This window comes from Pristiophorus japonicus, unplaced genomic scaffold, assembly GCF_044704955.1.
Source record: "Pristiophorus japonicus isolate sPriJap1 unplaced genomic scaffold, sPriJap1.hap1 HAP1_SCAFFOLD_52, whole genome shotgun sequence".
NCBI lineage: Eukaryota > Metazoa > Chordata > Chondrichthyes > Pristiophoridae > Pristiophorus > Pristiophorus japonicus.
In genome coordinates, this window is record NW_027254426.1 from 1,835,806 (window position 1) to 1,858,288 (window position 22,483).

General features: G+C 46.3%; 3 non-coding genes across 3 annotated transcripts; all 3 read right to left on the reverse strand.

Moving 5' to 3' along the window:
- Window positions 1-3,863: 3,863 nt before the first annotated feature.
- trnak-cuu (transfer RNA lysine (anticodon CUU)) lies at window positions 3,864-3,936 on the reverse strand. The gene has a single exon. It is a non-coding gene; the product is annotated as a tRNA-Lys (tRNA).
- Window positions 3,937-18,242: 14,306 nt separating this feature from the next.
- On the reverse strand, window positions 18,243-18,314 carry trnav-uac (transfer RNA valine (anticodon UAC)). Its single transcript has one exon. It is a non-coding gene; the product is annotated as a tRNA-Val (tRNA).
- A 3,880-nt stretch (window positions 18,315-22,194) lies between these two features.
- Window positions 22,195-22,267, reverse strand: trnav-cac (transfer RNA valine (anticodon CAC)). Its single transcript has one exon. It is a non-coding gene; the product is annotated as a tRNA-Val (tRNA).
- Between the last annotated feature and the right edge of the window lie 216 nt (window positions 22,268-22,483).

Below are 22,483 nucleotides of genomic sequence, written 5' to 3' on the forward strand. Positions count from 1 at the left end.
AGCACTGTGTCTGTTTCCCATAATGATACCTGGATTCCAAGGTTTACATTAAGATATGAGATTACACCCACTGGAAATTACAGGGTCGAGCAGTGATTTGATCAAAATTTTCAAGATAATAAGGGAGCAGATAGATTAGGTGGAGAGAAATGATTCCCGCTGGTTGGGGAGTACCAGACTAGGGGCCATAGTCTAAACATTAGAGCCAGACGTTACAGGAGTGAAATTCGGAAACATTCCTACACACACATGGTGGGAGAGGAATGGAACTCCCTTCTGCAAAGGGCAGTTGGTGCGGGGTCAGTTGTTCATTTTACATCGCATTTTGACCAAAATTATTAAGGAATATGGGCCAAAGGTGGGTATATGGAGTTTCGTCACAGATCAGCCATGATCACATTGAATGGCGGAACCGGCTCAAGAGGCTGAATGGGCCTCCTCCTGTTCCTGTGTAACAGGCTTGAGGGGCTGAATGGCCTCCTCCTGTTCCTGTGTAACAGGCTCGAGGGGCTGAATGGGCCTCCTCCTTTTCCTGTGTCACAGGCTCTAGGGGCTGAATGGCCTCCTCCTGTTCCTGTGTAACAGACTCGAGGGCCTGAATGGCCTCCTCCTGTTCCTGTGTAACAGGCTCGAGAGGCTGAATGGGCCTCATCCTGTTCCTGTGTAACAGGCTCGAGGGGCTGAATGGGCCTCCTCCTGCTCCTGTGTAACAGGCTCGAGGGGCTGAATGCGCCTCCTCCTGTTCCTGTGTAACAGGCTGAAGGGGCTTAATGGGCCTCCTCCTGTTCCTGTGTAACAGGCTCGTGGGGCTGAATGGACTCCTCCTGTTCCTGTGTAACAGGCTCGAGGTGCTGAATGGGCCTCCTCCTGTTCCTGTGCAACAGGGTCGAGGGTCTGAATGGGCCTGCTCCTGTTCCTGTGTAACAGGCTCAAGGGGCTGAATGGACCTCCTCCTGTTCCTGTGTAACAGGCTCAAGGGGCTTAATGGGCCTCCTCCTGTACCTGTGTGTAAGGTCTGGGAAACAAAGGGAGGTGATATGAGAAAACATAAACTAAATGGTATTATGTTAAAAGGGTAGTCGATGGATTGAGTGATTTACACACATAAATCTTTGAAGCTGGGTAGATAAGTTGCTAAGTTGTTTAAAAACAATACAGGGCCCTTGGCTTTATATGTCGTGAAATGGAGGACACCAGCGAGGAAGTTATACCATACCTTTTCAATCCCGGTTTAGGTCTCAGTTGGAGAACTGTTTACAGTTCTGAGCACCACAATTTAGGAAGGATATCAAGGCATTGGAGAGAACGTAAGAAATATATAAGAAACATTTTCTGTTGTTGTTGAAGACACAAAAACAGGTATTCATCGAGAATCAACCTGCAGGTGACCACACATAACTAAAGAGAGCCAGAGAGACTGACAGAATCGGGAAACACTGGCAAATAGACAAGAGATATTGACAAGGACTGAAAGAACTTTGCGATCAGAAAATTGACGGCCCAGCTGTGGTTAAGGACACGGCTTTTGATGATTGATCTCCTTACAAGCCTTGAAATTCAGGAGAACCGGTTTCGTGGTATGAAGCTCGAGATAAACCCACGGGGCGATGCCAACAGGCGCCTGGCAGCAATCAGCGACCGGAAGATGCTACTTTAGCAGGCCCGGCTCATTCAGTCGGCATGGTATTAGACTTTTAATCTCCGGGTCGTGGGATCGAGCCCCATGTTGGGTGAATTATTTTCCTTCAAATTTTATGGTGCTTTCACAGGAAAACATCATTCATGAACGCACAATCTTCTTTTGCACAATGAAAGAAATGCGAACTGAGGGAGAGTTGTTCATTTGATCATTTGTTCCGTATAAGAACACAAGAACCAGGCACAGTAGTCGGCCATTTGTCCCTTCGAGCCTGCCTTCTTTTGCACTGAAACAAATTATAACCGTGTTTTTAAATTAGCGAGATATTAAAAGGGCACATTTCAATGTTTCCCAAAACCATTCCTTTCGCTACAGCCACCCAGGATCGATTCCCGGTTTGAGAAGTAACTTTGATATCTTTGTTTGTCATTGAAGTGGGGTAATTTTATTAAGTTCGATGGATCTCCCAAAGCACTTGAGAGTGGTGTCCAAACAAATGAGTTTGTAATTAAAAACACTGAATGTCAGGAGCTGGATTTGAACCCACACCACCAGAAGAGACTGTGAACTGAACACAGCACGTTAGACCGGTTGGCCATCCTGACTGTTAGATACTCCAGTGGCAAGTTATTACTCTGGAATGTTTCAGACCGGACACTTGTTCAGTGTTACAAAAAGGACCAATGACCGGGATATTCTCTCCCCCGTGGTTTTCCTGAGCATGTGCTCGGTGTATGGGGCTTTGGTCCGGGTCCGAGGTAGCTTGCATCATGTGACAATGCACACCGGACTGCTCTTGTTCAATTTTATCGCACATTAGTTTTTGGTTCTAAAATATATCAGAAAGAGGACAGGAACCCACATCTTCAGAGGAGACAGTGACCTGAACACAGAACCTTAGACCGCTCGGCCATCCTGATTATTCAGTACTACGTGTGGCCACTTGCAGGTTGATTTTGAACTTTTGTGTCCTGTCACATGAAATAAATGAGGGCAGCACGCTTGTCTCTGCCTGACACCGTGGAAACAGGGAGACAGACATTGCATTGTGTTCAGGTTTAATCACAGCAATATCCGCAGTCAGGAGCTGAAAAGGACGAAGAGCTGAAAAAACACAAGAAAAAAGCTAAGAAATGTCAGCAATTGTGGTAAACTCTTGAATGTGTTTCCTGCTCGTTTGGTGATGCGGTGCTCACAGAGTGAGCCCGGATGCAGAAAGTAAATCTTTCATTCAAAATCTTTAAACTAATGACATGCAACAAATTAAACTGTGTGTCGGGGGATGGGGATGGGTGAAGATTATTTGTTTTATTCCCCATTCATTAACTGACAGCGTTGTTTTGTAGAATTGCTACTGAGGGCAGTGGAAACTTCAATAACTGAACTTTAACGATTTAAGGATTTTGAATCATTGATGAAGTTTTCTCCCCTTACTGACTTTACTCACTCTGTATGTTGGAGACTGGTTTAAAATGTTCAGTGCTCATACGAAAAGGAACCGGGGGCGAATTTTTTTCAATTTATTTCACAGCAAAAATAGTCTCCAAAATAATGTTTCCACCCGTGCTTGAACGGGGTACCTTTCGGGTGTGAGGCAAAACTGACAACCGCTACACTACAGAATCACTGTGGGTACAGTAATCTTAGGAATATAACCAGAGCTTTAACCGACACAGCTGGCCGAAACGTCAGGAGCTGGTTTTACGAGCATAGAATGAAGGTGCTATATTTAAGAAAGCTGTGAGTGTGGCAGGAATTTATCTCGTGTTTCCCAGACTTCACCCATAGGAACAGGAGATGGCCATTTAGCACCGAGTGGTTAGGATCTGGGATGCACGTCTTGAAAGGGCGGTGGAGGCAAATTCAATCTTATCTTTCAGACGGGAGTTGGATAAGTTTCTGAAGGAAAAACAATTGCAAGGCTACGGGGAAAGGGTGGGGGAGTGGAACTCGCTGAGAGTCGGCACGGGATCGTTGGGCCGAATGGCCTTCCGTGCTGTAACCATTCCATGATTCGATAAGTTATTGGCACATTTCATAGTGTGGGTGGGAGCACAACATTGCAAAGGGACATGGATTGAGTCAGCAAAACTAGAGGCATCTGATTCAGGAGATTCGCGGGACGTGGAAATTTCGGAGTTTAATGACTTTGAAAGGAATATTTTTGTTTTGTGCCGTTTCGGTCAGAGATTTTCCATGAAAGCAACATGAAATGAAAAGAAATCTCCCAACGTGGGGCTCGAACCCACGACCCTGAGATTAAGAGTCTCATGCTCTTCCGACTGAGCTAGCCAGGTTTCAGACCAGCACACGTTTTTATCACTCATTGCAGCCAGGCGCCTGTTGGCTCTGCCCCAGATGTAAAAACTTGCTGTTGAAGAACTGACAGGGTCTTCTTCAATGGTGGACCAGGCTCGAGCGGCCGAATGGCAAACTCTGGCCCCAAATCCGTATGTGTTTATGTTTACGTCTTTATGCGGAGCTCCTTCAGGGTGAACGAGCCAAAGGAGTACAGCGGAAAAGTTACAAGGACACCCTCAAAGCCTCCCTGGTAAAGTGCAACATCACCACTGACACCTGGGAGACCCTGGCCGCAGACAGCCCGAGCTGGAGAAAGTCCATCCGGGAGGGCGTTGAGCTCTTTGAGGCTCGATGCAACGATAATGAAGAGACCAAGCGCAGGCAGCGGAAGGAGCACACGGCACACCAGTCCCAACGACCCCTTCCCTCGACGTATGTCTGTCCCACCTGTAACAGGATCTGTGGCTCTCATATCGGACTGTTCAGCCATCAAATAATTCACTTTGGGAGTGGAAGCAAGTCCTCCTCGATCCCGAGGGACTGCCTCTGATGGTGTCGATGATTTGCGTGTGAGGCGAACGTGTTAACCGCGACACTGCGGAAACATCTCCACTTTCAGCACCAGATTACCAGAATAAAACCCAATGTGATCGGGAGAAAATTTCCTCATATGCTCAGACCAAAATATATCATATGACAATAGAATTTTATGAATTAATAAATGATGTTTAAATCAATGCTTCTATTTTTTTTACACAGTAGATGCATAAAGATGTGTAAAAGAGATGAACTATTTTTTTTATAAGATTTTGAATTAAAAGTACAATTTCCCTGACCGGGAATCGAACCCGGGTCGCAGCCGTGAGAAAGCAGCTCCGTAACACAGGACTCAGTGCTCTACGGGCTGTTCCCAGGGACACACACCGAGACAGACATCACCTGCTGCTGGAGGGCCATCAACTCAGTCAAAGATGCTCTTTGGTCTTGCCGAAACTTGCTGGTCTTCCAGAGCAAGGAGATGTCCACCTCTGCGTGTTGCTGACTGGCGCAATCCAATATCCAGGATTATGTGCTGAGGGACGCACTTAAAAGTGGTGCAGTTGCCGAAAAGGCAGGGTGGTGAAGGGCCACAGTTTAAATCCCTTCTGACACGGTAAACCCCGAGCCAGGAATCAATATAAAACTCCCCTCGGGCCGTACTTGTAACTTCTTTATTGTGTACATGGAGCACCATGATCTGTAAACACATCTGTAGTGCCATGTACATTGTAAGGTCTGTTTCGTGATGCACGTTGAAAAAAAGTGTAAATGTACCGTTACCCATTCCATGTACTGTACAGTGACACGTGTGATGTAATTTGTTGAATGTACTACAAGGTATCCCGTATTGTACCGAATTGTACTGGAACTGAAAAGCAAGGGAATATATCGACTGGAACTGCCGTCAGAATCCAAATGTAGTGTATGGGATTACTGACCGCAGCTAAATGTACTGAAATGCTTTTGAATGTACTGTACAAATTTTTATATGAATAAAGTATTGTTTTAAAGAAAAAAATATTCTCTGCCTGACACCGGGGAAACAGTGAGACAGACCTTGGAGCAAGGGTCTGGTTATTACCAAACAGCAAAAGAAACATTAATTCTGGAAGAACAATATCCGAACGAACAGGGACCCCGACGTGATTTAAACACGTAACCTTCGGATCTAAAGTCAGACACACTACCGTTGCACCATGAGACCTACATAGCGTGCTGGAGATGTTCCTCTATATGAAGGTTCTGTAATACAAGGGTCTTTAAAATCTCCGTCCATTCCCACCACGTATCAGAAGCAGCACTCACCTGACAGGCACCGTATGGTTTCTTCTTAAACTTTTCTCTTGCTTTCACGGGAAACCATCATTAATTAACCCATCACCTTCGTTTGCACAATGAAACAAATGCTAACTCAGGAACAGTCCGTACTTCAATCATTTGTCCTGTGCTTTGCATCTTAACTCGAAAACCATATCTCATTTTACTCACTGTGTTATAGCTTTCTGGTTCAAAATCTTGATTGCCGATGACACCACGAATCTGGGGCAACTTTTTTCAAATTTAACAGCACCGGTTATTCCTACCATGCACACAAAATACAATCAGTAGTGAAGATAAAATCCCAACATGCGCATTTTCAGATTCAACGCAGTAGCATTTCAAATAAAGTGAAAGAATTTTACACTGGAAAGATTTGCAAGTGTTGCTTGTATTTTTGTCTTTAATTCAACTTTGTGGCGTCTGACTCCCGTTCCTGCCACTGCTGAATAAGAAAGGAGGGTTTGACATTGACCAGACTGCACTGCCCCTGATATTTGTGAGCTCATCCTTTATATTCAGTGGTTTCTCGCTCTTTGATGGGCTGCAGTGTAGCGGATATCACGTTGGCCTCACATTGAGTAATGTTGAGAGGGAAGACTCATCAGGGGAGGGCAGCAGCAGCCAAGTTCATGGCACCGTGGCTGGCTCTGCTACACAGGAGGGCAGGAAGAAGAGTGGGACAGCGATAGGGATAGGGGATTCGATTGTAAGGGGAATAGATAGGCGTTTCTGAGGCCGCAACCGAGACTCCAGAGGGTATGTTGCCTCCCTGGTGCAAGGGTCAAGGATGTCTCGGAACGGGTGCAGGACATTCTGAAAATGGAGGGTGAACAGCCAGTTGTAGTGGTGCACATTGGTACAAAAGATTTAGGTAAAAAAAGGGATGAGGTCCTACGAGATGAATTTAAGGAGCTAGGAGCTAAATTAAAAAGTAGGACTTCAAAAGTAGTAATCTCGGGATTGCTACCAGTGCCACGTGTTATTCAGAGTAGGAATTACAGGATAGCTCAGATGAATACGTGGCTTGAGCAGTGGTGCAGCAGGAAGGGATTCAAATTCCTGGGGCATTGGAAGCGGTTCTGGGGGAGGTGGGACCAGTACAAACCAGACGGGCTGCAAATGGGCAGGTCCGGAACCAATGTCCTAGGGGGAGTGTTTGCTAGTGCTGTTGGGGAGGAGTTAAACTAATATGGCATGGGGATGGGAAGCAATGCAGGGAGACAGAGGGAAACAAAATGGAGACAGAAACAAAAGACAGAAAGGAGATGAGTAGAAGAGGAGGGCAGAGAAACCCAAGGCAAAAACCAAAAAGGGCAACTGTGCAGCAAAATTCTAAAGGGTCAAAGTGTAATAAAAAGGCAAGCCTGAAAGCGCGGTGCCTCAATGCGAGGAGTGTTCAGAACGCAGGAGAGGGCTCTGAGCTAGTTAGAGTGGGTGAGAGCACAGATAAACAGGACCTCAAGAAAGAATGCAAAAGGCAGGAGGCAACAGAGCAGAGTAGCACTGGGGTAAGTGTAAACCACAAGGTGATAGGAAGGGACAATCTGTATGAATATAAAGGGGCTGCAGGAGGGGTCAATACAAAAAATCATGTTTTAAAAACTAGTATTAAACACTCTACCTAAACGCACGCAGCATTCAAAATAAAGTAAATGAGTTGACGGCACAAATCATGACAAATCGGTATGATTTGGTGGCCATTACAGAAATGTGGTTGCAGGGTGGTGAAGACTGGGAATTAAACATACAGGGGTAGCTGACAATTCGGAAAGATAGACAAGAAGGGAAAGGAGGTGGGGTAGCTCTGTTAATAAAGGATGATATTAGGGCAGTTGTGAGTGATGATATTGGCTCTAATAAATAAAATGTTGAAACATTGTGGGTGGAGATTACAGATAATAAAGGGAAAAAGTTACTGGTGGGCGTAGTTTATAGGCCCCCAATTAATAACTTGACGGTGGGGTGGGCAATAATCAAGGGAATAATGGAGACATGTGAAAAAGGAACGGCAGTAATCATGGGGGATTTTAACCTACATATTGATTGGTCAAATCAAATCGCACGGGGTAGCCTGGAGGAGTAATTCATAGAATGCATACGGGATTGTTTCTTAGAACAATATGTTACAGAACCGACAAGGGAGCAAGCTATCTTAGATCTGGTCCTGTGCAATGAGACAGGAATAATAAACGATCTCCGAGTAAAAGATCCTCTCGGAATGAGTGATCACAGTATGGTTGAATTTGTAATATAGATTGAGGGTGAGGAAGTAGTGTCACAAACGAGCGTACTATGCTTAAACAAAGGGGACTACAGGATGAGGGCAGAGTTGGCTAAAGTAGTTGGGAACACAGACTAAACGGTGGCACAATTGAGGAACAGCAGAGGACTTTTAAGGAGCTCTTTCACAATGCACAACAAAAATATATTCCACTGAAAAAGAAGGGCAGTAAGAGAAGGGATAACCTGCCGTGGATAACCAAGGAAATAAAGGAGAGTATCAAATTAAAAACCAATGCGTATAAGGTGGCCAAGGTTAGTGGGAAACTAGAAGATTGGGAAAATTTTAAACGACAGCAAACAATGACCATGAAAGCAATAAAGAAAGGAAAGATAGATTACTAAATTAAACTTGTGCAAAACTTAAAAACAGATAGTAAAAGCGTTTACCCATATATAAAACGGCAAAGAGTGACTAAAGTAAATGTTGGTCTCGCAGAAGATGAGAAGGGGGATTTAAAAATAGGAAATGTGGAAATGGCTGAGATCTTAAACAATTATTTTGCTTTGGTCTTCACAGTGGAAGACACAAAAACCATGCCAGAAATTGCTGGTTACAGGAATGTGGGAAGGGAGGACCTTGAGACAATCACTATCACTAGGCGGGTAGTGCTGGACAGGGTAATGGGTCTCAAGGTAGACAAGTTCCCTGGTCCGGATGAAATGCATCCCAAGTTATTAAAAGAGATGGCGGAAGTTATAGCAGATGCATTGGCTATAATCTTCCAAAATTCTCTGGACTCTGGGGAGGTAGCAGCGGATCGGAAAGCAGCTAATGTAACGCCTCTGTTTAAAAAAGGGGGCAGAAAAAAGGCAGGTAACTATAGGCCGGTTAGTTTAACATCTCTCGTGGGGAAAATGTTTGAAACTATCATTAAGGAAGAAATAGCGGGACATCTAGATAGGCTTAGTGCAATCGAGCAGTCACAGCATGGATTCATGAAGGGGAAATCATGTTGAACTAATTTACTGGAATTCTTGGAGGATATAACGAGCATGGTGGATAGAGGTATACCGATGGATGTGGTGTATTTAGATTTCCAAAAGGCATTCGATAAGTTACTACACAAAAGGTTACTTTCGAAGATAGAGGAACGCGGAGTCAGAGGATATGTATTAGCATGGATCGAGAATTGGCTGGCGAACAGAAAGCAGAGAGTCGGGATAAATGGATGCTTTTCAGGTTGGAAATCGGTGGTTAGTGGTGTGCCACAGGGATCGGTGCTGGGACTACAACTGTTTGCAATATACATAGATGACCTGGAAGAGGGGACAGAGTGTAGTGTAACAAAATTTGCAGATGACACGAAGATTAGTGGGAAAGCGGTTTGTGCAGAGGACACAGAGAGGCTGCAAAGAAATTTGGATAGGTTAAGCGAATGGGCTAAGATTTTGCAGCTGGAATACAATGTCGGAAAGTGTGAGGTCATCCACCTTGGGAAAAAATACAGTAAAAGGGAATATTATTTGAATAGGGAGAAATTAAAAAATGCTGCGTTGCAGAGGGACCTGGGGGTCCTTGTGCATGAATCCCAAAAAGTTAGTTTGCTGGTGCAGCAGGTAATCAGGAAGGTGAATGGAATGTTCGCTTTCATTGCGAGAGGGATGGAGTACAAAAGCAGGGAGGTCCTGCTGCAACTGTACAGTGTATTCGTGAGGCCGCACCTGGAGTACAGCGTGTAGTTTTGATCACCTTACTTAAGGAAGGATATACTGGCTTTGGAGGGGATACAGAGATGATTCACTCGGCTGATTCAGCAGATGAGGGGGTTACCTAATGATGATAGATTAAGGAGACTGGGTCTTTACTCGGTGGAGTTCAGAAGGATGAGGGGTGATCTCATAGAAACATTTAAAATAATGAAAGGGATAGACAAGATAGAGGCAGAGAGGTTGTTTCCACTGGCAGGGGAGACTAGAACTAGGAGGCACAGCCTCAAAATACGGGGGAGCCAATTTAAAACCGAGTTGAGAAGGAATTTCTTCTCCCAGAGGGTTGTGAATCTGTAGAATTATCTGCCCAAGGAAGCAGTTGAGGCGAACTCATTGAATGTATTCAAGTCACAGATAGATAGATATTTAACCACAAAGGGAATTAAGGGTTACGGGGAGCGGGCGGGTAAGTGGAGCTGAGTCCACGGCCAGATCAGCCATGATCTTGTTGAATGGCGGAGCAGGCTCGAGGGGCTAGATGGCCTACTCCTGTTCCTAATTCTTATGTTTATTATGTTTCTTATGGAGTAGGCGTCGACTAAAACCAAAAACATTTTTGTAAGTACCTGCGTAGTCCTCATGGATGCGTGCCCAAGGCTTGGTGGGCCAGGACCAGGGGCTAAGGGGGGCTTCCCTGGGCGCATTACCCAGTTGGGCAAACGTGTTGCACCTGCGAACACAAAGTTCCAGATCTGCATCTATCCCTGAACACCAAATGTGTGACTTGGCAATTGCCTTCCTCATGACAATGCCCGGGTGCTCATTGTGGAGTTCTCTGATGAACAGCTCTCTGCCCATGTGGTTTTTACGCGGTTTCCCCACAGTAGGCAATCGGCCTGAATCGAGAGTTCATCCCTGCGCCTGTGGAATAGTTTAACTTCCTCAGGGCATGCCCTGTACGTGGCTGCCCAGTCCCCATTCAGGAGACATTTATTGACGAGAGACAATAGCGGGTCTCTATTTGTCCAGACTTTAATCTGACGGGCTGTCACGGGTGAGCCTTCGCTTTCGAAAGCTTCAACAGCCATGACCATCTCAGAACCATGCTCGGTAGCCCCCTTAGTGGTGGCTAGTGGGAGCCTGCTGATTGCATCGGCGCAGTTTTCGGTGCCCGGTCTGTGCCGAATTGTGTAGTCATAGGCGGCTAACGTGAGTGCCCACCTCTGTATGCGGGCCGATGCGTTTGCATTTATGGCCTTGTTGTCGGCCAAAAGGGACGTTAGGGGTTTGTGATCTATCTCCAGCTCAAATTTCCTGCCAAACAGGGACTGGTCCATTTTCTTTACCGCATGTACACATGCGAGCGCCTCCTTTTCTACCATCCCATAGCCCCTTTCTGCCTGGGACAGACTTCTGGAGACCTAAGCTACCGGCTGTAACTGACCCTTGGCAGTGACATGCTGCAACACACACCCGACACCATAGGACGACGCATCGCACGTTAACACAAGTTTCTTACATGGGTCATATAGCGTTAACAGAGTGTTGGAACATAACAAATTGCGTGCTCTATTAAAATCCCTTTCCTGGCTGTCCCCCCAGACACAGGCGCGACCTTTGCGTAGGAGCATGTGTAGCGGCTCTCGCAGCATGCTCAATTTGGAAGAAAGTTAACAAAATAGTTCAGGAGCCCCAGGAACGAACGCAGCTCCGTCGTGTTACGGGATCTGGGTGCTCTCTGGATCGCTTCCGTTTTGGAGGCAGTAGGGCTGATCCCGTCTGCTGCTACCCTGCTCCACAGGAATTCTACCTCTGGAGCTAGGAAGACGCACTTCGCATTTTCCAGTCGCAGCCCTATCCGGTACAGTCTGCGTAGCACCTCCTACAGATTGTGGAGGTTTTCTTCAGTATCGTAACCCGTGATGAGGATGTCGTCCTGAAAAACCACCATCCCTGTAATCGACTTGAGGAGGCTTTCCATATTTCATTGGAAGATCGTGGCAACCGAGCGAATCCCGAACGGACATCTGTGGTACTCAAACAACCCCTTGTGTGTCGTGACGGTGGTCAGCTTCTTCGACTCACTCGCCAGCTCCTGGGTCATGTAAGCTGAGCACAGGTCTAATTTTGAAAAAAGTTTGCCACCGGATAGAGTCGCAAAGAGGTCCTCCGCTATCAGTAGCGGGTACTGGTCTTGGAGTGACACCCAATTGATGGTGGGCCTGTAATCACCACATATCCTGACCGACCCATCCGCCTTGAGCACCGGCACAATCGGGCTCGCTCAGTCACTGAATTCGACTGGCGATATGATGCCTTCCCTTAGCAGGCAGTCCAATTCGCCTTCTATCTTTTCCCGCATCACGTACGGCTCCGCCCTGGTCTTGTGGTGTACTGGCCTGGCGTCCGTGTTTATGTGAATCACTACCTTGGCCCCCATGAAAGTGCCAATGCCGGGTTGAAATAATGAGTCAAATTTGTCCAGGATCTGTGAGCATGATACTCGCTCCACAGAGGAAATTGCATTGACATCGTCCCATTTCCAGTTCATGACAGCAAGCCAACTTTGTGGGTCACGACTACCATGGCGCTGCCTAGCACCGGAATGATGTCATTTATGTATGTTCGCAGCTGTGCGTCAATCGGCAATAATTTTAATTTTGGCCTCCTGTCCTTGGACGTCCACAACCTTTTGAGCTATTTGATACCCATCAGGGACTGGCTGGCCCACGTGTCTAGCGCCACTGATACTGGGATGCCATTGAGGAGCACTTTCATCATTATCGGTGGCGTCCTTGTGTATGAACTGTATACCTGCTCCACATGAACTCGGTGAACTTTAGCTTCCAGCGATTTCCCCCAGTGTCCGTTTCTGCAATTTCTGCAGGTATTTTGCTCATCTCTGCAAACTCCGGCTGAGTGTGTGCATGCACGCCTCCAACATGAGCTGCTGTTGGAAACAAAATGTCTCTTGCCAGTCGATCGTCACTGACTGCCCCGTGATTGTCCTTGAGTGCACCATTAACAGGTGTTGATGGCCCCATTACTGGCCGCATTGTCCCTTGCAATGACGTGAATAGCCGTTCAGCTTGCCATTGTCTCTGTCGAACTCCCCCTCTGGGTTCGGCTACATATTGGGGCATGCCTGACTGCCCTTGGCTGCCTGGAGAAGTGTGTGATGCTTTAACAATGTTGAATCTCTGTCCCAACCATTGTTTAACACAGTACCTCTCGTCAGTTCTGCTAGTGGCCATGCTCGCGTGGTTTAAATCCCAGTTTCTCGTCGCCATTGATACGTCCTTACTATACAGTGTAAATGCACACGAGGCCCATGCTTCAGAGAAGGTCAGTCTGTGACCTGTCCTTTATTCCTTAGCACTCAAGTGATGGAAGTGGGTGGAGCTTCCCCTTTTACACCTGAAGATCCAGGTTCGGATTGTCTCCCACAAGTTCACCACCTCGTGGTCAATGATCTCGCAGTGTACAACTTAGGTCAGATGATACATGGGTTACAATGCTGGTTGAATACATGACAGTCTCGGCCTCACTCCCTCTGGAGCTGGGGACGAGCGATTAGTCGATGGGTTGTTTTCGACTTCAATCTGCTGTTGTCAAGCGAGGCGGAGATGTAGGATCCTTTAATAATCTCTCACAACTCAACTGAAAGCAGCCGGAACGTGCAGCTTTGAGAGGGGCTTTCTGCACCGTCAGGGCTGGAAACGGGAGGGAGTGAGAGACACTGTGTCGAGTTTGAGTGTGTACAGAACTGTACGGAGAAACCAGCCAGTGTAACAGGGCTGTGAGACACTATATCTTTGTTCATGGTATAGTATTGGCAGTCCCTCGTATCGATGATGACTTGTTTCCACACGAAAAAGGGATGAGTTTACAGATGTTTCGATGAGGGATCTGACAATCTAGGTCCAGAACTACATCCTGAAGGGTGGAAGATGCTTGTGGGTGGATTGTTTTAACGTGGGGTGACCGTTGCACACCAGCCACCACACGGGGGCGAGGTCTTGGTTCATGGGCGAGGTCTTGGTTCAGTGGCAAGGATTACCCAAGACGACCATAGACCAAGCTCTGCTGCATGGACCTAGTGTGTACATATGCGCCGACTATCCATCGAACGCAGAATGGGCTGGCCCGTGCTGTCCCTGGTCCCTCGCCTCTCCTGAGCACCGATCACGACGCTCCTGGGCCCCGATCTCTCACCGCTCCTCCGCTCCGATCAAAAATGGAGCAGTCAGAAACAGGACATCAATCAGTCTCTCTTATCTTGGAGACATCAAATATCAACACTGTTATTTGAAATATCAAAATATTAAACTCCAGCCTAGTTGAAGGGTTATTAACATCAGCAGAAACAAACACCAACTTTGTTAATATTGAACCATTAATGTCAATTATTCCATTTTTTCTAATATTTAATTGAACAATGTTCAAAATGTTTCCACCCGGTTTCAAACCAGGAACTTTTCGCGTGTTTGGCTAACGTGATAACCACTACACTGCAGAAACACTGCGATTGACATGGTGCTAGGAACATAAGCAGAGCTTTAACCAACACAGCTGGCCGATACTTCAGGAGTTGGTGTTACGAGAATAGAATAATGGTGCTCTATTTAGGAAGGCTGTGAGTGTAGCAGGATTTGATCTCGTGTTTCCCAGACTTTACACATAGGAACAGGAGCGAGTGGTTAGGATCTGGGATGCACGGCTTGAAAGGGCGGTGGAGACAGACTGAATCTTATCTCTTAGATGGGAGTTGGATAAGTGTCTGAAGGAAAAAAAATTGCAGGGCTCCGGGGAAAGGGCGGGGAAGTGGGTCTCGCTGAGAGTCGGTACGGTCTCGACGGGCCGAATGGCCTTCCGTGCTATAACCATACCATGATTCGATAAGTTAGTGGCACATTTCATAGTGTGGGTGGGAGCACAACATTGCAAAGGGACATGGATTGAGTCGGCAAAAGTAGAGGCATCTGATTCAGGAGATTCGCGGGGCACGGAAATTCGGGAGTTTAATGAATTTGAAAGGAACATTTTTGTTTTGTGCCGTTTCGGTCAGAGAAATGTTTGGGAAAGGAATTTTTTGCAGAAAGGGATGCAGCATTTAACCTTATGCTTTAACAGTTCTTTCTGGGTGTCAGGTCACATTTTTTTTCAATGTTATTCTTCCAGAATTGCTATAAGAACATAAGAATTAGGAACAGGAGTGGGCCATCTAGCCCTTCGAGCCTGCTCCAACTTCCCCAACATCGGGAACAATCTACCCACATCTAACCAGTCCTGTGCCATCAGAATCTTGTATGTTTCGATGAGATCCCCTCTCATCCTTCCAAACTCCAATGTATAAAGGCCCAGTTGATCTAGTCTCTCCTCATATGTCAGTCCAGCCATCCCGAGAATCAGTCTGGTGAACCTTCGCAGCACTCCCTCAATAGCAAGAACGTCCTTCCTCAGATTAGGAGACCAAAATTGAAAACAATATTCCAGGTGAGGCCTCACCAAGGCCCTGTACAACGCTAGTAAGACCTCCCTGCTCCTATGCTCAAATACCCTAGCTATGAAGGCCAAAATACCATTTACCTTTTTCCTGCCTGCTGTACCTGTATGCCAACTTTCAGTGACTGATGAACCATGACACCCAGGTCTCGTTGCACCTCCCTTTTCCTAATCTGCCACCATGCATAAAATATTCTGTCTTCACATTTTTGCCCTCAAAGTGGATAACCTCACATGTATCCACATTATACTGCATCTGCCATGAATTTGCCCACTCACCTAACAAGTCTAAGTGACCCTGCAGTCTCTTAGCGTCCCCCTCACAGCTCACACCGTCACCCAGTTTAGTGTCATCTGCAAACATGCAGATATTACACTCAATTCCTTCATCCAAATCATTGATGTACATTGTAAAGAGCTGGGGTCCCAGCACTGAGCCCTGCGGCACTCCACTGGTCACTGCCTGCCATTTTAAAAAGGACCCTTTATTCCCGACTCTCTGCTTCCTGTCTGCCAACCAGTTCTCGATCCACGTCAGTCTATTACCCCCAATACCATGTGCTTTGATTTTGCACACCAATCTCTTGTGTGGACCCTTGTCAAAAGCCTTTTGAAAGTCCAAATACACACATCCACTGGTTCTCCCTTGTCCACTCTGCTAGTTACATCCTCAAAAATTCCAGAAGATTTGTCAAGCATAAATCCATCCCTTTCATAAATCCATGCTGACTTGGACCGATCCTGTCACTGCTTTCCAAATGCGCTGCTGTTTCATTCTTAATAATTGATTCCAACATTTCCCCATGACTGATGTCAGGCTAACCGGTCTATAATTACTCGCTTTCTCTCTCCCTCCCTTATTAATAAGTGTTTTTACATTAGCTAACCTGCAGTCCATAGGAACTGATCCCGAGTCAATCGACTGTTGGAAAATGATCACCAATGCATCCACCATTTCTAGGTCGACTTCCTTAAGTACTCTTGGATGTAGACTATCAGGCCCCAGGGATGTATCATCCTTCAATCCCATCAATGTCCCACCTCATAAGGATATCCTTCAGTTCCTCCTTCTCACTCGACCCTCAGTCCCCTCGTACTTTTGGAAGGTTATTCGTGTCTTCCTGCGTGAAGACGGAACTGAAGTATTTGTTCAATTGGTCTCCGATTTCTTTGTTCCCCATTATAAATTCACCTGAATCCGACTGCAAGGGACCTACAGTAGTCTTCACTAATCTTTTACTCTTCATATTTACAGAATTTTTTGCAGTCAGTTTGTATGTTACAAGCAAGCTTCTTCTCATAATCCATTTTCCCCCTCCTAATGAAACCCTTAGTCCTCCTCCATTGAATTCTAAATTACTCCCAGTCCACAGGTTTGTTCCTTTTTCTGGCCAATTAATCTGTCGCTTCCTTGGTTTTAACACTATCCTTAATTTCCCTTGTTAGCCACGGTTCAGCAACGTTCTCTGTTCTATTTTTACTCCAGACAGGGATGTGCAATTGCTGAAGTCACCCGTGTGATCTTTAAATATTTGCCATTGCCTATCCACCGTCAACCCTTTAAGTATCCTTGGCCAGTCTATTCTAGCCAATTCACACCTCATACCGTCAAAATTACCTTTCCTTAAGTTCAGGACCCAAGTTTCCGAATTAACTGTGACACTCTCCATCTTAATGAAGAATTCTGCCATATTATGTTACTCTTCCCCAAGGGGTCTCGCACAGCAAGATTGCTAATTAGTCCCTTCTCATTGCACATCACCCAGTTAAGGGTGGCCAGCTCCCTTCTTGGTTGAGAAAACCATCCATAACACACTCCATGAAATCCTCCTCCACCACATTATTGCCATGTGGTTAGCCCAATCACTGTGCAGATTAAAGTCACCCATGATAACTGTTGTACCACCACTGCACACATCCCTTCTTTCTTGTTTGATGCTGTCACCAACCTTACCACTACTTGCCAGTGAGACAGACATTGCAGCAAGTGAGTGGTTATTGTGAAACAGCAATTGCTAAAAGAACAGTGACCCCGACATGATTTGAACACGCATCCCTTTAACCCAAAGTCAGGCACACTACCGTTGCACCACAAGGTCTACACAGTAGTTAAGGGATGTTTGTCTATATGACAGTTCTGCAATACAAGGGGCTTTAAAATCCTCGCCCATTCCCACCAGGTATCACAAGCAGCGCTCACCTGACTACCACCGGATGGTTTGTTCGAAAACTTTTCTCTTGCTTTCACAGGAAAGCATCATTAATTAACACCTCACCTACTTTTACACATTCAAACAAATGCTAACTCAGGGAAACTCCATACTTCAATCATTTGTGCTGTGCTTTGCATCTTAACTCGAAAACCATATCCCATTTTACTCACTGTATTTTAGATTTCTGGTTCAAACTCTTCATTGCCGATGGCACCACGAATCTGGGGCAACTTTTATCAAATTTAACAGCACCGGTTATTCCTACCGTGCACACAAAATACAATCAGTAGTGAAGATAAAATCCCACTATGCGTATTTTCAGATTCAACGCAGTAGGATTTCAAATAAAGTGAAAGAATTTTACACTGAAAAGATTTGGAAGTGTTCCTTGTATTTGTGTCTTTAATTAAACTTTGTGACGTCTGACTCCCGTTCATGCCACTGCTGAATAAGAAAGGAGGGTTTACATTGACCAGACTGCACTGCCCCTGATATTTGTGAGCTCATCCTTTATATTCAGTGGTTTCTCGCCCTTTGATGGGCTGCATTGCAGCGGATATCACGTTGGCCTCACACGCGAAAGGTCCTCGGTGGATCCGTTTTCTCTCACTCAAATTTATCTATTGAGTAAAGTGAAATAAAAAGCAATTAAGGAATAAGGGAGCCCTTTTGCCAGGAGAATATATAGCAAATAAAAACAGCAAATGCTGGAAATCTCAGCAGGTCAGGCAGCATTTGCAGGGAGACGAAACTCGCCTCCGATTGTTCATCCACAGCAAGTTTAAACATAATGTTTCCACCCAGGATCGAACCAGGGACCTTTGCGTGTAAAGCAAACGTGATAACCACTGCACTACAGAAACCTCTGGTACAGCCGCCCCAACAGAGGGGAGCTGACCAGTGAGCTCCCTCTGTGCTGATCGGGAATGTGTTGGCTCACCTTCAACAACTTCTGTCCCACACTGAAAGTTCTCAATCCTTCTCCTCCGCTGCCTTTTACAGAAATGTCACGGATCACCCAGCCACCGTGTTCACTTCCACAGACTCACAGTGGGGCCGCAGAGGCTCCTACCGTCTCCCCGCGATCAGCTAACTCAACCAGTTTACAAAATTAAACCCCGAACATGTGCCCGGCAAAGGGCAGGGGAAGCCAGTTAGTATGTAAGCTCAGTCTATCACAGAAAGTATTGGTATTCATGGTGATTACAGCAATTATTAATCGTCTCACAGACCTCAATTATTTTTATGCGATGAATTGATCGAGGATGGAAGCCAGGTTAGTGCGCCAGGTCTTATCCCCTTGACCACCAGAGAACAGATACGATACATGTCAATATATTTATATATTTATTTATATATGAACCTGAATGTCAATGGCTAGCTACCTAGACCTCGTGGTGCCCACGGTAGTGTGTCTAAACTTGAGTGAGAGAAATTGTTCCACAGTGACACCTGTCATGTGTTCTACATTGTTACTGCTTGTACTATTACAAGGTGTGCACCAGAGGGCACTGCAGTTGGAGACTTTTAGCTTACCTGTGCAGGTGTGCCTGGCCTAGTGTAAAAGGAAGGCCACCAGGTGTGATCCTCACTCTGTGGTTATCAATAAAGGACACATTGTCTCGTAGAGTCATCATCAGAGCATCTGAAGGTATAACAATTGGCGACGAGATTCCAGATCTTCTCACGAAAATGGCTAACCTTGGTACGTTGCAGCATTTTGCTGATGGTGATGATTGGGAAGCCTTTGTGGAGAGGCTTGTCCATTTCTTCACAGCAAACGACCTGGCCCGTGACGACCCGGCCACACTGGCTGATAAGTACAGAGCTATCCTGCGAACCAGTTGTGGGCCCACGTTCTGTGGCCTCGTCAGGGATTTGCTGGCACCAATGAAGACAACGACCAAGGCGTACGAGGAGCTTGTAATACTGATCCAAGAACAACTCAAGCCCACAGAGAGCATCCTCACAGCCAGACAGTGGCTTTATACACACCGACGGCCCGAAGGCCAGGAGATCACGAAATATGCTTCAGACCTCAGGAGGCATTCGGACCGTGGGATTTTGGTGCCCAACTCACTGAAGCACTGCGGGATATCTTTGTCATCGGAATCGGCAACGAGGGCCTTCTTCATAAGCTCCTGTCAGCAGATACCACAGTCACACTGCAAAAGGCCATCTCCATGAGCCAAGCATTCATGACCTCGACCTGTGGCTCTCGGCAGATGACTCATCCTCAGGACTCAAACCCGGCAAGTACTGTGCACAGAGTGGTGCCTTTTAGATGCTGGACTCTCGAACGTGAACCTTATCAGGGGAGAGAGAACATGCCCCCGAGTCCCTTAACTCAATGTCCATGGTCAGATCAGCCATGACCTTATTGAATGGCAGAGCAGGATCGAGGGGCCGAATGGCCGACTCCTGTTCCTATTTCTTATGTTCTTTTGTTAATCATTTAAGGAGCTTGAATCATTGATGAAGTTTTCTCCCCTATCTGACATTACACACTCTGTATTTCGGAGACTGGTTTAAAATGTTCAGTGCTCATGCGACAAGGAACCTGGGGCGAATTTTGTTCAATTTATTTCACAGCAAAAGTAGTCTCCAAAATAATGTTTCTACACGGGTTCAAACCGGAGACATTTCACGTGTATTTCTCCAAAGTGGTGGAGGTTGTGCTCGAGTTTAAAATGGTGCATTCGATCCACTTTGAAAATGCATCTACTACTACGAGGAACATTTTGCTCATGAATGGGCCCGCACCCGCGACCACGGTTTGGTAGGCCAGGGCCAGGGGCTCAGTGGAGCCTCCCTGGGGGCATTGCTGAGCTGGGCACAAATAGTGCACCTTCGGACGCAGAGCTCCAAGTCCGCGTCAATACCACGCCACCAGACATGGGATCTGGCTATGGCCTTCATGAGAACGATCCACGGGTCCTCGCGGTGGAGCTACCGGACAAATGCCTCTCTGCCTCGCAGAGGCATGACTACTCGGCTGCCCCACATCAGGCAGTCTGCTTGTAGTGATAGCTCATGCATGCTCCTGTGAAAGGGTTTTAATTGCTCGGGGCAGGCATCACGAGCATCTGCACAGTCACCAGTTAGGACACATCTTTTTTATAAGGATAACGTGGGGTTGCTGGCCGTCCAGGCTCTGATTTGGTGAGATGTTATGGGCGAACCTGCGGACTCAAAGGCATTGATTGCCATGACTATCTCACAGTCCTGTTCGTCAGACCCTTCCGTGGTCGCCAGGGGTAGCATGCTGAGCGCATCTGCACAGTTGTCTGTGCCTGGTCTGTGCCTTATGGTATAGTCGTAGGACGCCAGCAGGATTGCCCACCGTTGAATTCGCGCCGAGGCGTTGCTGTTAATTGCCTTGCAGAAACTTCTGGTACAACAGCCCCAACTGAGGGGAGCTGACCAGTGAGCTACCTCTGTGCTGATCGGGAATGTGTTGGCTCACCTTAAACAACTTCTGTCCCACACTGAGGGCCCAATTTCGGGTGGAGTTGCTGCTAGTTTTTTGGAGCAACTAGTTTACTTTGGAGAATGTTAGAAATTGCAATTCTCGGATATTAGTTTGCTCCAGTTCTACTGAGTTAGTTGAGGTTGACTTCAGGTAAGGTATTTTTTTTCAAAAAGGGGCGTGTCCAGCCACTCAGGCCTGTTTTGCAAGTTTCGGCAGTGAAAACTTAATACAAACTAACGTCGGTTGGAGTAAGTGCCACTTTTGTAAGTTCAGAACAACCTTACCTAGAGGTAAGCTCAGTGCAGGCACAGCCAGAGAGGAGGTGGGAATTAAACACAAAAAGGACTGAAGCATTAAACACATCACTTAAAATGTCCAAAAACCTCTTTTGATGATATCTTGCCTTATATCTGCTGAATGAGGATAGTTGCTTTTCTTTTTATAAATAAAAAAGTGTAACCTCACGGCTGAGGCAGGCACATTCCGGCTGCTTTCAGATGAGCTGTGAGGGATTATTGAAGGGTACGACGGCCCAGTAGCCCCCCACACCAGGATATCCTCTCCCCCGGGGTTTTCCTCAGCTTGTGCTCGGTGTACGGGGAGCTTTGGCCCGGGTCCGAGGTAGCTTGCAACCCAGGGATGGACAATAACCCTCTGAGCTCTGGAACTGGGAAGAGCGAATAACTAATGAGTTGTTTGTGGGTTTGAAATGCGGCTTAGATCTGCTGGTATTAACCGAGGCAGGGGCTGTGAGACATTGCATTGTGTTCAGGTTTAATCACAGCAATACCCGCAGTCAGGAGCTGAAACGGACGAAGAGCTGAAAAAACACAAGACAAAAGCTTAAGAAATGTCAGCAATTGTGGTGAACTCTTTAATGTATTTCCTGCTGGTTCAGTGGTGCGGCGCTCACAGAGGGAGCCCGGATTCAGAAAGTAACTATTTCATTCAAAATCTTTCAAATAATGACATGCAACGAATTAAACTGTGTGTCGGGGGATGGGGATGGGTGAAGATTATTTGTTTTATTCCCCATTCATTAACCGACAGCGTTGTTTTGTAGAATTGTTACTGAGGGTCAGTGGAAACTTCAATAACTGAACTTTAATCATTCAAGGATTTTGAATCATTGATGAAGTTTTCTCCCTTATCTGACTTTACACACTCTGCATTTAGGAGACTGGTTTAAAATGTTCAGTGCTCATGCGACAAGGAACCTGGGGCGACTTTTGTTCAATTTATTTCACAGCAAAAAAAAGTCTCCAAAACAATGTTTCTGCCCGGGCTCGAACCGGGGACCTTTCGCGTGTGAGGCGAACGTGATAACCGCTACACTACAGAAACGCTGCGGTTCAGGTAATCTCAGGAATATAACCAGAGCTTTAACCTACACAGCTGGCCGATACTTCAGGAGCTTGTTTTACGAGAATAGAATGACGCTGCTATATTTAGGAAGGCTGTGAGTGTGGCAGGAATTGATTTCGTGTTTCCCAGACTTTACACATAGGAATAGGAGATGGCCATTTAGCAGCGCGTGGTTAGGATCTGGAATGCACGGCT